This window comes from Sus scrofa, chromosome 1, assembly GCF_054392235.1.
Source record: "Sus scrofa isolate SSC_HxYL_T2T_F1_AM1 chromosome 1, Sscrofa_HxYL_maternal_Yorkshire_Landrace_v2.0, whole genome shotgun sequence".
Lineage (NCBI taxonomy): Eukaryota > Metazoa > Chordata > Mammalia > Artiodactyla > Suidae > Sus > Sus scrofa.
Genome location: NC_139383.1, coordinates 63,840,667 through 63,857,868, shown reverse-complemented (window position 1 = coordinate 63,857,868; position 17,202 = coordinate 63,840,667). Strand labels below are relative to the sequence as shown.

At 36.6% G+C, this 17,202-nt stretch overlaps 1 protein-coding gene across 1 annotated transcript in view; it reads right to left on the bottom strand.

Moving 5' to 3' along the window:
* Positions 1–16,129, bottom strand: part of FHL5 (four and a half LIM domains 5) — a 46,177-nt gene extending 30,048 nt beyond the window's left edge. The window contains 1 exon segment of the mRNA NM_001243314.1: positions 16,048–16,129. The gene's annotated coding sequence lies outside the window, so the exon portion shown is untranslated.
* Positions 16,130–17,202: the final 1,073 nt, after the last annotated feature.

Genomic DNA, 17,202 nt, shown 5'->3' with positions numbered 1-17,202 from the left:
TAAATACAGTCCCTAGGTCACCTGAGGATCTTCTCAAGGTCTTGTCGAAGTTCTCATTTAGTGCCTGGGTTTGGTATATACAAGGGCTGAACTAAAAGAGGTAATTGATCTAAATGTATTTACTATAGGGTCAGCACAGAGTAGAGGTAGGGTAAGTATTTCTTATGCATGAATCCCTCAAATCAATCTCATTTCCTAGAAATGGAGTCTACAGGGACATTGCAGATCTAATATACATATCAGAGAGAATTCCACGCCCCCCATGCTTTTTGAAAAAGTCAACATCAACAAGTACTCAATGGAATTCTTTGAGAGTAGTAATTGTGTTAGTTTTTTTGGTCTGTTTGGTTTTACTTTGTTTCGTTGGTCATCCTTTCTCTTTGAATATCTCCTTCATCATGCTCATTCACTACTATTAGTATCTGAGCTCTAGTACCTATTTTCTCAGCAGTGAGGAGAGAGCACCATTGATTCATCGATTTAACATGGTTCCTACCTGCTTCCTTCTAATGACAAATGCAAGCTAATTTAGCAAGAAGTGTGATCTGCCACTGGAGAAGCTAAGTCTGCTGTGGAAGAACTGCATCTCTAATACATGCTAGTCAGCTAAATAACCCTCACAGGGCCGGGTATGCGACTGCGCAAGATCAGATGAAAAATGTGCTATTGCCCAGCAGAATACACTCCATCAGAGAGGAAATACAGTATCTTTTGTACCTTTTTTCCTTCAATTTTTGAGTTCAGTAGCATGTGTTTATAAAGATATTGTGACTTGATCACTGTAAAACCAAGATAAGCTATTTTATTTTCCAGGGTATTTTAAAATAAACTCTAATTTCCTTCCATAATTAGTGATGAGAAAACATTATCCTTAATTAATTCACCTTAAGAAGATGACAAACATATTCAATTTACACAAAGGCTGGAGAGCAGATTAGGTTAATAACCACAGACCGAGGAATTTAGAGCTGAACCGAGGAATTTAGAGCTGAACCAAGTTCTCCAATGATCACCATTCAGTTAATTCATCTTAACCCCATGTAATCTTGAAAACCTAAAAGTACACACTCCTTAAAATACAGAAGAATCAAGCAAAAAATCCTTTCTATGATTTTCTTTCCAATCAATGTGTTTTTAAGTATGAGAAATAACCCATTTCTATTTTGACGAAAGATAGGATTAGAAACCGTCTGATGAAATACAGAGTGTGCTATATTTGGAATGTGGTCAATATAAAATGATAGATGTATTCTTTATCTAATAGAGCCTATAAAGAGTTTCTAAATCAATGACTTAAAATGACAACTCCAGTTAAATTAGGAAGAACTGTGAGTCATTCAACTACGAGAACTAAATAAGATTTCACAATCAATCCCATTAACTCTTCCTGAGAATAAGACCCATCTAACCATGTAATATATTGGCTTTCATGTATCCTGGCATTAATGTAAATTACAGATTCTGTTGTTTTATGACCTTCTTCAAATTCATGAAACACGATGATGAAAGAAGAGCCCATTTCTGGGCTCCCTAAAAGAAGGAGAGTCTGTCAAAAAACTGTTTCTCCTCGATTAAAGCAATAGACATTTTTGAATTTTAAGGTGTATGGTTTTATATTATAAGGCATATAACTGGTACAGGAGTTACATTTATAAGTTGTATTATGATATATTCAATGAATGCCCTTTGTGTTTCTCTTAGATAATTTTTATATTCTCCCTCTTATCATAAATTTTGGAGGGGAGATTCTTGTATTCCTTATGATTATAATGTAAGCTCACCTAGAGCAACCACTGTGTCTTACTCATTTCTGTACTCCAGCCTGGCAGTGCCCAGTATTTACTAAGTGATCTTTTAAAATGTCTCAGATAAAACGTATATGGTAATTTTTAGAGGATTTCTATTTGATCAAAAGTGATGATGGCCCAAACCAAGAAAATAATCTGAAACATCCTCAGTCTTGAATCTTCTATTGGAAGGCATCATTGTGATTGACCAGTGACTAGAAGCATGCTAGGCAAGCATTCTTCCCTCGATTTCTAGGGAGAATATTTGATACCCTTCCTTCTCACCTGGACTGATAGGTGAGTCTAAGGATAACAGGGGTCTTATCTCTTTGCACATCTACCAGCAGTTTTGTAGATGGATGCAGGTGTGGAGTAGGTATCTCTTTGGAATTTTTTATTCTGTTTTCAACAACAGTAGTGCCTGCAGCCTTTACACTTCTACTGAGCTTGTAGCAGGAGCCCTCCTTGGCCCCTCACAGACTGGTGTGGGGGTGGGGGACAATTCAGCAGCCTGCCACTGAGGACTGGCCCTAAGGCATATGTGCCTCTTGTCATATGCATACACTTTCCAATCATTCTCCAAATTCGTAACTCTCAGTTGATCATTTTCATGATTTCCTTTGGGACAGGTTGCAGTAACACTTAATAAAATTACTCCATTACCAGCATCCCATTTGGCATTTTGACAGCATCTAAATATATATATGTCAAAGCAACTTGACATTTATGTTCTGCCTTATGAGGCAGAATATTGTAAATTATACCCATAGATGGTGCTTTATAAAGAGCAAATGAAATAATACATATCAAAACTCCTTAAAAACAGTTATGAGTGATGCAAAAATAAATCTTGCTGAGGATATACAGGAATTAAAGTAATGGTAGATAGAAAATTTTAAGAATATTTATAATAGTACTGTAATATTTGGTACCTATTAAAACCAAACTTACTTTCTCTTTAACATATAATTGAAAAAAAAACATATAACTTAAAAATACCTAGGCATTTTTCATCATAAAAACAGTGATGAATAGATAGGGGCAGTAATGAGATTTACTTTCCACTTCTATATATCATTTTACATCTTTTGAATTTTGTACCAAATGTATGTATGGCCTATTTTAAAAATTAAATGAAATCTTAACATGAGTCAAAAGACTAAACTTATTTCCCTTGAATCACTTGCTCTTGACCATAGAACATGAGAACTATTAGAGACAGATCAGTATTAGCTCCTCATTTACAGGGATAGAAACTGAAATCCAAAGAGGATATTCATACACTAGTATTTCTTTCCAGAAAAATTAGGAAAAAATGAAATATATCTTCCAAATAAAATTTTGTAAATACTTAAAATACCCACGTTGTTAATCACAATGAATTTTAACCAGATTCTTTTTGGACTAGATTACTTGTTTGTAATGAATGAACTCTTTAGAACCAGACTGTTAAATAGAAACGAGATTTTCTTTAAGATTGGCCAAAATTGGATGCTAGTTCAGTGACCCATTTAAAAGAATCTTACATTTACTACCATTTTGGTAATTTTGCACAATTTGTTTCTCAGCTTTGCTCTGTGCGACCTCGTTTTCTCAAGGAGAAAGAATTGGCTTCTACTCCTCATTACCTTAGTTGTAGAACCAGTCTTTTCTCTAACAGTTTACTAAAATAATTAAATCCTAACCATTAGGACAAGGAAGAGGAAGAGAGATTAAAAGGAAAGATGAAGTATGGGGAAACAAAGAAGAGGAGAATTATAGAGAATCTCAGGAAAAGGAATTGACTATAGATACAAGAAGATATTTAGAGAGAACCTCTTAGTGCTGCAGTCATTTTGGTGTTTTTCCTTCCTGATTTAAAAAAAAAAAAAGTTTCTGATCCAAGCCCATTCTCACAGAACCTCTAAATCTAGGAGCTGAGAGGGAGTTTTTGAAATTCTCCAGTTTGTTCCTCTCATCTCTCGAACAACTGAAGTTCAGGAAGGCAGATAGACATTGTTAAGCTGACAAAGAGGTTAGTAAAAAAAAGCCTCAGCCAGAATTCAGATTTCCTGGCTCCTAATAGAAGCCATTTTTTGTGACTGTGTTCATATGTAAATAGGCAAAAATTTTGTATGGAAGGACAGTTTCGGTTACCCTGTGATTTTTTTTTTTTTTTTTGGTCCTTTTTGTCTGTTTAGGGGCACACCTGTGGTATATGGAGGTTCCCAGCGTAGGGGCCGAATCATAGCTGTAGCTGCCAGCCATAGCCACAGCCACAGCAATGCAGGATCCATGTCTGAGACCTACACCACAGCTCACGGCAACACCAGATCCTTAACCCACTGAGCAGGGATCAAACCTGTGTCCTCATGGATGCTAGTCAGGTTCATTTCCACTGAGCCGTGATGGGAACTCCCACTGTGATGTTTTTAAAAAGAGAAAAGATGAAAGCCCTTTTTATATTTGTATCTGGCACTCCAGCTTCCCATTGCTGACCAGATAACAGACTCACAGGCAAGAAGATGAAAGTTCATTCCAAGCCTGAGGCCCAGCTGCCACTAGCCCTACAAAACCAACCCTTATCCTCAAAAGCGAGTACTCGTCCCCTCCAACATTCAAGGCAACTCAATTTCTATTGGTTTATGTTTATTATAGTTACTATTGGTTTACTGTGGAGTTGGAAGAAAGGGCCAAAAGCACATTTGGCTTTATTTTCTGGATCCTCACCTAAAAAATGAGGCAGCGGTGTGTGTGCCTGTGTGGTGTGTGTGTATGTTCATTGTGAAGACTGTGTATGGGTCGGGATTGAAGAGGAGATGGAAGTTGATATGAGCTAGTTTTTCCAATATTTATGCCTGAAGAAAAATAATCTTCTTCCTGCTGGAATATGATTTAAAAAGATATGAAGCAGAGCCATATTCTGTGCTTCATTGATAGCACTAATCAATAATTACAAGCTACTATCCTGACAGTTTCAAAACTTTTTGGTGATGAAGGAGTGGCCACTGAAACAGTTGTATGGCAAGTTATAAAACTTGTTTTGATTTTTTTATCTGTTCTCAGTCTCAGAGATTTAACCAAAGTTGGTTCTCAGCATCTGTCAAAGGAAAACGATCGGAGCCAAAGGATTCACAGCCTTCTCTCAGCAGCTGTGGGCTTACAGCTTTAGAAACACATGTGGATCTCGGGTTGTTTATGCTAATTCTGTGTATAAAGTACAGGGGGAAAAAATCTGTTATCATTCCTTTGGAAACCAAATGTTCTCAGTATTAGTTGCCAAGTATTGGTTCTGTGTAGTGCTGTTTTCACCTTCGCCCCAGGCCTCCCTCCATGCGTGAGTTTTTAAGGCATGTCAACCTGCCATACAGCAGGAGCAGAGACATTTCCTCCATTGCTCAGGGCTGCGTCTCTGGCACCTAAAGCAGAGCCTGGCACAAATGAATGACCAAAGATAATTCAGTTGTTTGGCCATAGAATCTTAAAGGTTTAGAGCCAAACAGCCACTTCTCTCTAGTTTTATAAATAGAAGCAGAAACATAGTCTTTAAATGACTGTCTTTGAACCAGACTATTTTCTGTCACCTTCCTAGCCCAGGCTCTTTAGCACAACATTTCAGACCTTTCAAAATCTGACATCCGCCTTGACCTGGTTCTTTCAGTTTTAAACCCAGCAACATCAAAGGACACTCCAAACATAGTGAATTTAAAGCTACGGGTGTCACAAAGATCTCTTGAGGGCCAAACACGGTGCTTGGCAGTGAGGGGAAAACCAGGCCTCTCCCTGAGAAAAGCTTCCATTCTGGCATGGGAGAGACTCACAAATAATTCTTTACTCCATCCCTCTTCCACCAGATTAGGGCCCTGGATCAGAGGCCTCCTGGCTCTTCTTTCTTCGGCACACACTCTCCACTATAGCCCTGGTTAATCATCTTTCTTGCTCAGCAGTAAGCTTCAGGCAGGCCAGATGCTATGTCACTACCAAACTAACTGGTATCTCACATATCATCAGCGCGTGCTAGGTGCTTGCTAGATACTGTGGATGAGAGAGAGAGAGGACAGAAGAAGAGAGGCCATCTGGAAATGGTAGGCACAGGATGCCCTGGAAATTTTAGGGCATTTCTAGAAAAGGTCAGGTAATGCTTCTTCTAGAGATGTAGCTTGAAAAAGGAATAAAAGCTGCTCTCTAAGAAAAGGTGATGAAGATCAGAGGCAACTTCACACAGTTGGTGGAGGTGGGTAAGCAGCTCATGGGGGTGTGGACTAGGCCTGAGGGCTTGCCTAGGGCTGCCTGGGGCTCACACCTGAAGGAGGGCGTTTTGTCCATACTTACATAGTAGAAAGGTGACTTATGAAATGAAATATTTTTACATGTCAGAGCTTTAAAAACTCAGCTACACATTTCTATGAATATATTTAGTCCACTGTTCTCTTCTTGGCCAATGGAAGACCATGCAGTTAAAAGCAGGCCTGGGACATATGCCATCAACTAGAAATTTCTCTTACTTGGCATTTTGACAATTCACACTGATGATTTAAATTTATATAGAATTAAATTAAACTTATACAAAAAAGCAGGTTTTTTTTTTTTTTTTTAATTAAAAATACATAGGAGAGAACCTCTCATTTCCCTCAAGTTTCTACACTGGTTGTGGAAAGGAATTCTTCCCTGTTGAAAGTGTTGGGGGTAAAATGTTCCTTCCGGGCTCAGTGATTCTGTCCTACCTGGGGAGTGATTGAACTGAGAAGTATCTGGACAAAGGGACCCCATCGAGTGTCCACCAGTTCCCTCCCCCTCACCAGGTAGGATTTGCCAGTGCACAGGCCTAAGTTCTGCCCTCCCCCATGGAGGGAGCCCATTGAGCCCCATCCTGACCTGCCAAGGAGCCCCCCTCTGAGTCCCACTTGTCTACCCCACTGCAAATAGCTCATTCAGGCTGGGAGGGGCAGTCTCTGACAAAGGTTTGTTTTCCAACCTAGCTTTAACAATAATAAAATTGACTTTTCTCTAGTTCTAAGCCCAGAAGTGGGATTGCTGGATTATATGGTAGTTCCATATTTAAGATTTTTTTAAGGAACTTCCATACTGTCCTCCATAGTGGCTGCATCAGAGATTATCATATTAGGTAAGTCAGACAAAGACAAATGTCATAGACTGTCACTTATAGGTGGAATCTAATAAAAAATGATGCAAAGGAACTTAGTTAACAAACAAACTCACAGACTCCAAAATCAATATTATGGTTATCACAGGTAAAACCATTGGGGGGAGGGAAGAATTGGGAGGCTGGAAATAACACCACTGTATAAAATAGATGATTAATGAGAACCTATTGCATAGCAAGGGAAAATCTACTCAGTAGTTTGTAATAACCTATATGGAAAAAAAGAATAGACATATTTATATGCATGACTGATTCACTTTGTTGTACACCTGAACACAGCACTGTAAATTAACTACACTTCAATAAAATCAAATTTAAAAAATAATAAAATCAGGGAGTTCCTGTCGTGGCTCAGCAGTTAACCAATCTGACTAGCATCCATGAGGACGCAGGTTCAATCCCTGACCTCACTCAGTGGGTTAAGGATCCGGTATTGCCGTGAGCTGTGGTGTAGGTCACAGATGTGGCTTGGATCTAACGTTGCTGCGGCTATGGTGTAGGCCAGTGACTATAGCTCCGATTCGACCCCAAGACTGGGAACCTCCATATGCTGCAGGTGCGGACCTATAAAGCAAAAAAATAAAAAATAAATAAAGTAATAAATTGATTCATGTATGAATCAATTGTCTATTTCACATTTGTCTTGGAACTCTTGAAAGGAGAGATACACGATTAACTGGGACTTGCAAATCCACACATACATTACAGTAAAGGGGTTTTTATTCCTAAGTGTTTACTGTACTGTGTGTTTATGTGTATGTGGCAGGAGGGAAGAAAAAAAAAGAATAATATATACATTAGTTTTTATTAACCAGGATGGTAAATTAGGATTCTCTGATTATGCTAGCTTTGTAGTTTAAAGTTAACAGTAACAAAATGAGGGAATGAATAGTGTCATTTCTAAGCTCTTGTCTCAGTCAAAAAAAAAAAAAAAAAAAAAAAAAACCAAAACAATATTCTCATTTCTTTGATCAGAGTAACCATTAATTCTTTTTTAAAATGTGTTTGGTAATTTAATTGTTATTTTGGTAATTTAATTGTTATCTATTTTCTCCTTAGGTGATAGTTATATTTTGGATTTTGAGTTTCAGTTTCTCAGGTGGAATTCTGAAAATGGCATACATTTATTTTTATTAATCAATTTTTTCAGATCATTTGGTTTCTAAGCAAAAAGTATCAAAAGGGAAGTACTAATAGGTATTTTAATATTAATTTGTGGTTTACAAAGTGTTTATCATGTATGTTATCTAGAACAGTAATTATTTCATATTGCAATAATTTTCTCTTTGATCATTTTCTTTCCTAATAAAAATGAAACTGAACTAACACAGCCTCAAAAAAACTTTTTGTATTATGGTTGATTTACAATATTCTGTCACTTTCTGCTGTACAGCAAAGTGACCCGGTTATACATATATATACATTCTTTTATTTTGTTCACTACTGAATTTTCAGAGGCTAGGACAGGCACTGACACTAATACATATTTCTGAATGAATGAACAGTGTAGATGCCTAGGAGTAGAACAATAATTCTTAAACATTTTTATCTTGAGAATTTTTTTAGCACTTAGTGAAAGTTATTTACCTCTTCTTAAGAATATATACATATTCCTGTGTTCACAGAACTTTCTCAAATCTGATGAAGACAGGGTTCTTGGAACCAGGCTGCAGTGTGGAGGTTGGCAGCTGTAGCCCAAGAACCAAAATCTAGCCACAACCTGTGTTGGTGTGGCTTGAGACCTAAAAATACATTTATATTTTAAATGATCAAAAAAAAAATTCCAAAAGGGATAAATTTTTTTTGTATGTGAGATTATATGGCATTCAAATTTCAGTGTCTATAAAATTTTATTGAACATAGCCTTACCCTTTCATTTACATACAGTCTGTGGTTATTTTTGAACTATTACATCAGAGTGGAGTAGTTTTTTAAACTTTTATTGGGGTATAGTTGAGTTGCAGTGTTGTATTATTTTCAGGTTTACAGCAAAGCGAGTCAGTTATATATACAGCCATCCTTTATTTCCCATATAAGTTATTACAGAACACTGAGTAGACCTCCCTGTGCTGCACAGTAGGTCCTTATTAAGTTATCTATGTTATGTATAGTAGTGTGTATGTGTTAATCCCTTCCTCCCAATTTATCCATGCTTAAAAGAATATAAATTATCTACTAAATGACTTTTAAAATAACACTAGAAATCATTAACATGGTGTTTGGAAAATTACTCAATGACATGCTCAAAAGCTTCTGATATTCCATTAAATGAAAAAAATAGTATGGATTAAAAAATCTGAATGATCTTAACCCCATAAATACTTTTTTTTTTAAAGAGTAGAAACTAGTTTAGAACAAAATATGCTCAAATGTTGACTCCATTATGGATTTTTAAAGATTTTTAAAAGTACTTTCTAAATAATGCATAATGTATCACTCTGATAAGGAAAAATAAAATATTCAACAAAATTAGAGAACAGTCATTCAGTTTTTCAAAAACAAAAAAATTCTCAGAAATGAGAATCTTCTGTGATAGTAAACTGTAGAAATCTTCAAGAGAACAAATTAATAGAATGAATGTAATTACAAGACCAGAAATCATTTAAAAATCTTAGCGTTCCTGCTATAGTGCCCAGGAATTGGCGGTGTCTTGGGAGTGCCGGGACACAAGTTTTATCCCCAGCCCCACACAGTGCATGAGAGATCCAGCCTTGCTGCAGCTGTGGCTTCAATCTGATTCCCAGCCCGGGAATTTCATATCCCACAGGGGTACCAAAAAAACAAACAAACAGACAAAAAAAAAAAACCTTACTTCATTTAGGGGGTATGACAGCTTGGTGTCAGGTTGTTTTTTGTTTTTTGTTTTTTCCTGATGCAAATAATACTCATGAATCTGCGAAAGAGGTGCCACATTTTATGAAGAAAAAATACTGTGCAAAGTCAAACCATTTTTATTTCTATACTGAGAATTCTTTGGTCAAAATTTGTGATAGGCAACTCCTTGTTCAAAGGAGACCCATGAAATGGTCATTCATGGTGCAGAGACTCATGGTATAAGCGGTTGAACACTGTAATGAATGTTTCTGTAGATACTCTACTGACTTGATCTACTTGATAAATGAATGAGTGAATATGTGAGTGAATGAAATACCTGTATGTATTTTTTGGCTCTCTCAAAAAATGATAAATAGTTTGATACCTTGAGCAGAACAACTATGAACCGTCTTTTAGAACATATTAGGAGTTACATGATTATGACATGTTACTTAAATAGTCTTATCAACAGTAGGAATCATTAAATGTAAAGAAAGGATCATTAAAGGGAACAGAATCAAACTGGAAAACAAGAACCTCAGAAGCCCATTTCCTTACCATCTTCAATGCGTGCCATAATTGCAATTAAACTGAAAATAAAACTCCAAAGTGTATTCTTAAATAACATGAGGGGAGAATCTGATATATCAAAGTAATTTATTGATATATAAGGATCCATTGATTATACCACTCTGGCAAAATGAATAAGCAAAGGAATATCTCAAAGCTTTGCCAACAAACAACTAAGATGGGTTTAAGGCCCAGAGGCAACAGAATTATAAGAGCAGAACTTGAGAAGAGATAAAAATAAAAATGAATACTGTTGGCATTACTCTAATACAAAACTCTGCAAGGTGAGTATTTTGATTCCAACTTTCAGATAGTGAGGCAAACTAATTTGTGTGAGTTCACAGAGAACTCAACTGGACCAGACTTCAAAGTTTTGACTCTCTTCTTTGTATCACACTATTGCTCTTGCATTTACTTTCTAGTCTTGCATATTTATTTAATGAATTTAAAACATTTTTTTTCTTTCCAGTGGGTTAACGGTCCAACCCAGAGGTAGCATTTGGAAAGAAGCTCATTCTATTATATCCAGTATTTCCTTTTTTTCAAACCAGATCTTAAAGCTTTCTGTTCCCTATCTCCATGTCTCACCTTATAGGTTTTTGGAAATGTGTCTATAAAATGAATTCTTTCTTACTGATAACCTGAAATAAGTAAACATGTGTGGGATGCTAGAAATTCAAGGATAATTGCCACAGTCCCCTGCTTTAATAGAGCAAATAGTCTTATGGAGGTACAGATAAATAAATGAGATTATAATGTGAGCCCAAGAGGGCACATTGATAGCATGAGAATGTGCAGAAATGGCACCAAACATAGATTTCGATGGAGGGTCTGTAAGTTCCTTCCAGAGAAGGAAGAACCTGAGGGCAATTAGGATGAGTTAGGTGTGTATGCAGAACTTTAAAAAAGAGGCATTTGCTTAGTTCTTAATTCACTGAAGCTCATTTGCTGTGATGGAGCAGTGGAGTGTACACACGTTTGTGCATGTGTGTGTGTGTGTGTGTGTGTGCGCGCATGCACACACGTGCGCACATACATGTAAATGACATAGTAAAAATTGTTTTGGAGAAGAATGTAGAGGCTAAATCATTCGGGGTCTTGATTAATAATAATAACAACTATTTGCAGTTAACACCTATTCTGTGCCAGGCACTCTTGCAAGTAATTTTAATATAACACATGTATTTCTCATTACAAAACTAAAAAAGAGTTATACTATCATGATCTCGATTTCATATACAAGAAAAATGACACACACAGAGGCTAAGTGACACCTCTAAGTTTCCAAACCTAGTGAGTAATAAAACTGAGACCTGAGCTCCAGCCAACTGGCATAAAAAATGTAGCCCATGGACCAGTATTGGAGCTTGTTAGAAATGCAAAAAGGCAGGCACAAACCCAGAGCTACAGAACCAGAATCCATGTTTTAACAAAGACTCAGATGTGGTTCCTGAGTACCTTAAAGTTTGAGGACATCTTCTGTAATTCACTAAATTCTATTGCTTCCCTATAACCTTGAGAAGGAACCTCAGCATTACCCTAAGGCCAATGCACAGTCAGGAAAGGGTTTAAAGTAAGAGATTGACAAAATCAAGTCTGGTTTTAGGCCAGTAGTTTTAGGTTAATCACTCTGGCTTCAGGATGGAAAATGCAGCAGAAGAGGGCAGCTCTGGGGGCAAGGAGAGCCATGAAAGGGCTACTGTTCACCAAATAAAAGAAGATGGTAGCTTGAAATAGAGTGATAGTAATGACAAAGGAGAGAAGCACTGACAGAATTTGGAGATTCTTTGGGTATATGAATTGAGGGAGAGGTAGAGTTAGTTCATCCCCTTTCTGGCTTGAGCAGCTGGTTGCATCATGGTGTCATTTTCTATACAAGAGTATATTTGGGGGGTGGTTCCCTGGTGGCTCTGTGGGTTAAGGATCTGGTGTTGTCACTGCTGTACCTCTGGTTATTGCTGTAGCATGGGTTTGCTTTCTGGTCTGAGAACTTCTGTATGCGGTGGGCACAGCCACAAAAAAAAAAGAGAAAAAAATAGTATACTTGGGGGAAGTAGAATGGAAAGTAGGAAAAAGAAATGATGAATTCACTTTTAGATTACCAAGAGGTTTGACCAAAGTGGGTGAGTTGTAGGATGGACTGGGAGTTTGTGGTTGTTATATACAAACTATTACATTTATAATGGATAAGCAATGAGTTCCTACTGTACAAAACTGAGAACTATATCCAATCTCTTGTGATAGGACATGATGCAGTATAATAGGAGAAAAAGAATGTACATATATGTATGACTGGCTCACTTTGCTGTACAGCAGAAATTGGCACAACATTGTAAATCAACTATACTTTAATTAAACAAATGAAAAATGCCACTATAGATTAACCAAAAAAAAAAAATGAGGCTTTAGAGGATTGTAAGAAAGCCAAGTAGACCTATGCATCTAGGGCCAAAGAGACATGGCAGAGAAATCATAAAAATTACTTGGGCATTTGTGAAGGAATCCTAGGGCAGATTCTGTGTCAGAATGTTTACCCGGCTTGCACATGATGCCTCCCTCTTCCCCAGTTGTATTATTGCCTGTGGCCTGAGCCTATTCTGGGCTGCCCTGTACTCAGCAGCCAGTTGGATATAGAGGTTTATAGCTCAGAAAAGATACCCTTTTTAGAGATGAAGATTTTGGATTCATAAGCATACAGAGTAGGTGGTAAGAGAAGCAATGAAATTGCTCAGAAAGAGAAAAGCATCTAGGATATAGGAGAGAAGAAGAGAAATCTATGAAACTGAGAATAGATGTCTTAGAGGTGAGAGGAAAACCAGGAGCTTGATGTCATGGAAACCTTGGGTACAGTGTGTTTCAAGATGGGAAACTGGAGAATCAAATGCTTCTGAGACACTAAGAAGATAGAATGAGGAAGTTCTGCTGGATTTAGCAATGCACTAGTGATTGATCACTTCAGGGAGAGCTGAGGAAACTGATGAGGACCAAAGCCAGACAGGTATAGACTGAGAAGTGGGGGCTAAGAAAGAGGAGATTCTTACCAGAGTGTAGATAGTACCTTCATGAGATGAACTTACAAAGCTGAGATATGAGGGTAACTTGTGGATCTCAGTAATGAAGGAGAAGCTTTTCCAGATGGGAAATTTGAGCATGTTTAAATGCTGATGGAATATAGTACTGGAATCTGTATTGTGGCAAGCACTTGAATTTAAACCTCTCAGATATTTGTAATAACATGCATATGAATTGAGAAGAAACTTCATTTCCTAAGAGAGAATACAGAATTCATTCAAAGAATAAAAACATTCATTTTAACTGATATAAAACAAATGCCTTCTCTAGAAACAAAAATTTTAAAGGTCATTATCTTTAAATTTTTTTTCAAATATAGTTTATTTGAAATAGAGTCAAATAAAGAAGGAAAGATTAAAGGCCATGATCCCTGAAGCAGAGGGTATGAGATAATAGGCACTAGTTTAGATTCTTCCCTTTTATGTTGGGAAGCTACCAGTAGGTTACTTTGGGGATTCAGGAGAATGGACAGAGAAATGCAAAGATCCAACCAAGTTTGCCTGTTTCACATTCTGGGGCCTCTAGAGGCTTAATCCTATCACCTTTCTCTTCTAAACCTTACTCTCCACAAAAGCAACTATTCTGCTACTTGAATCTTCCACTTTTATTTCCTTGGACACACTGCCCAGAGCAAGAATGGCCATGAATTAACTACGTAACTGCTTTGTAAATGAACTCTTAAAGTTCACCTTCAGTTAAAAGCCTTGCCTTGACCTTACTTATCCTCAGGTTAGGACAGTTGAAAGAGACAAGTGTAGGCATACTTGCGCCTTAGGCCTTTTAGAGATTTGGGGACACTGACAACCCCAAGGTATGTCTGATGCTGAGGTTTATGGCATCAGAATCCCCCAAGAATATGCAAAGACAGGCTTCAAAAGTCTAGCACTGTAAACCAGCTATAAAGGAAAAAATAAAAAATATATTAAAAATATATTAAAATATATTAAAAAATCTTTCAACCTGAAAAGTCATTGAAAAATCTACTTGCAATGGGCTTTTTTTTTTTTTTTTTTTTCCCTAAAAAAAAAAAAAAGACCCACTGATTTTTGTCTGATTCTTTAGGGAATCTGGGATCCCAAAGTGGTATAATGTGGAGAGAAATAAACACTCAATCTGATCATTTTGGCAGAAAGAAGCCCTCTTCCTCCTCCTCCTCCTTCTTTTCATAGCTCCCTCCAGGGAGCTACAGGTTACTAAAAGGTAACCACGAAGAATGATAATAATCAGGAAAAAGAAAATTACAAGAACATAGAAATGCACTGTTGTTTAGCTGACATCTGGCTCAGAACTTCCCATGTGAACCCAAGTATTTGGTTTTCAGTTCTAAAGAGATCATATTTCTTAGACTGAAAATGTAAACAGACAAATCAAAGCTTCTCCAGTGTGTTCTAGATAAACATTTTATTTTCAACATTATAGTAGAAAGTTGCTAGGCTTGCCAAAGGAACCCAAATTAATTCACCTTCACTTAGAATGTTGTTGGTAAGTATAATAAAAATTAGAGGTACACTTGTAGCTAAGTGATGTTACATTAAAACACAATTCTGCTGCTCTTGTTTAGGTAGAACAGTCCCAGAATTGGAAACTAATGATAACACATGGGAATAAATAAAACAAGTGCAGAAAACAAACATCTGAGTTTATCTTCCCCACTAAGCAATTTGGATTATGGCTTTAGGCATATACCATAACAACATGTTAAGAAATATCTTGTGTGATAAATGTGTTTGCAACATTTGTGTTAAAGCTTAATCCGTATATGTTATTAATGAAATTCCTGGAATTTATACACAATAGTACTGTGAAGGTAAAATGATGGCTTAAATGACTTGAAGAATTTCTTATATTTTATTTATTAGAATTACACATTTTACTAATGACTTTTTTATTTCTCACATTTCCAAAACCCAAATTGACAAGCTGAGGAGTTACATTTGGTTTTCAAATGGATGACAGACACCTAAGAGGGTCTGATTAAAATAGTGAGGGAAAAAGCATAAAAACATACAGGAAAGATACTCTTGCCTATGTAAGGCTATCACAGTTTTAGGAAGTAATGCTCTAGATTTCATGTAGTATATTATATTCCTGTGTGGGCCAGATACAAAGACATTTTAAATCAATCTTAGAAAGCCTGAGATTAGGAATTGTCTTTATGCCGGTTTATGGAAAGTAGGCAGATTGGGTTTTTTGTTTTTTTGTTTCTTAATAGCAGGAATCTCACAAAGTCACTTAAAATCTGTAAATAACTTTTAGCTATTCTCTGGATATATAAATCCATCCCTAAAATATCCTTAGTGATAAAATTAGTCATTCAAATAAATTAAGCCAAATAAAATCCCAGAATTGAGATTTTTTTATGAATACAACGAATATGCCTCCAACTATAAAGACAATTTTCATAACTCATGGGCAACTCCTAAGAGTTATCTGGCAACTGTGTTGCCTTCACACATGGTATCGAAATGAGAAATCTGAAAGACAGCATATAATTTTGATAACTGAATTTCTAAGAAACTTCAAAAGTAAAAGCAAGTAACTAGAAAGTTTCTTTTAAGCAGTCACTAGAAAGTTTATAAGAACACCTCATACTTAAAAGAAGCCTCAAAACCACATTAAACATACACACACACATTAAGGAAAAAAAAAAACAAAACTTACTTTTTCTTAAAGCTCCTTCTTCCAGTTATTTAAACAGTATGAAAGGGGAATATATGATGATTTATTTTCCGTTCCAACACATCCGTATGTCAACTCCAAGTGAACAGAATAGGCCACCAAAACTATCTGAGGGTCCCTCCCTTCAGCTTTTCTTTAACATAGTGGAAGAAAATAGGAGGGTGTGTGGATTTCCTCCAAGTCTTATGACGTGCACATAGCTGACTCCAAGCACTTCTTGTCAATTCTTACTTAAAATTATGAGTAAGGAATTCTCTGCAGGACATCCTTAAAGGGAAATCCTGCCAGAATTAGTGCTTGAAATGTCTGGATAATCTCCGAAAAGTTTAAAATAAAAGTGCACATCCAGACTTTCACATACACTCAAAAAATTTCCACTGCCTAGGCTGAATGAAGTACATATTTAAATTTTTAAAATTATATAAAGAGTGATGTGTTTTCTGTTTCCTTCATTAATCTGGTTTTTGTTTTGTTATTCAGTGACTATCAGAATCCTTCTTATAGGTTAGAAATGACCAAACTACAGAACTTTTCTGCTAGTATCTGGAAAGAGATGAGGCCCAATGTTCTCACCTGCAGAGCTTTTGGTAGTTTGAGAGATGAGCAGTGGGTTGTGGCCTCTATCACTGCCTTCCTGGGAAATTTTCAAACTTTGAGTCTGGATTTGACTAGCTCAAAGTAGTTACCTGCTTCCTGCACCTGCCCTGTGGACTTGACATTGCCTGCTGCTGCCTATTTCCCTATGAGCTGCCAACAATTGTTATGTCATGCCAAGCTATATGACTTCATTTAAGCACAGACTTAGTTTTTTGAAATCTTAAGTCAAAACTTGCAAAGTGGCTAGATATTTCAAGAGTTGGATCAAAAGAAAACTTTAATGAACTATTCCACAACAGGAATTCTTAGTGGGTCAAATTGATTTATAAAGTAAGTGGCATTTGATCCAAAACTCTCTATTTGAGGCTGTTTCTTCAGTTTGCAAAGATGGGTGAGGAAGGAAATGTTCTGCCTTAACTTCATTTATCCCCAGACCAAACTTGAACTGTCCTTGTTCTAAGTGCCAGAGTAATGATATGTTAATATTTTCTGAGGCCACACTCAGTTATGTACAACCAAAAAATTAAGCTAGGGAAATAA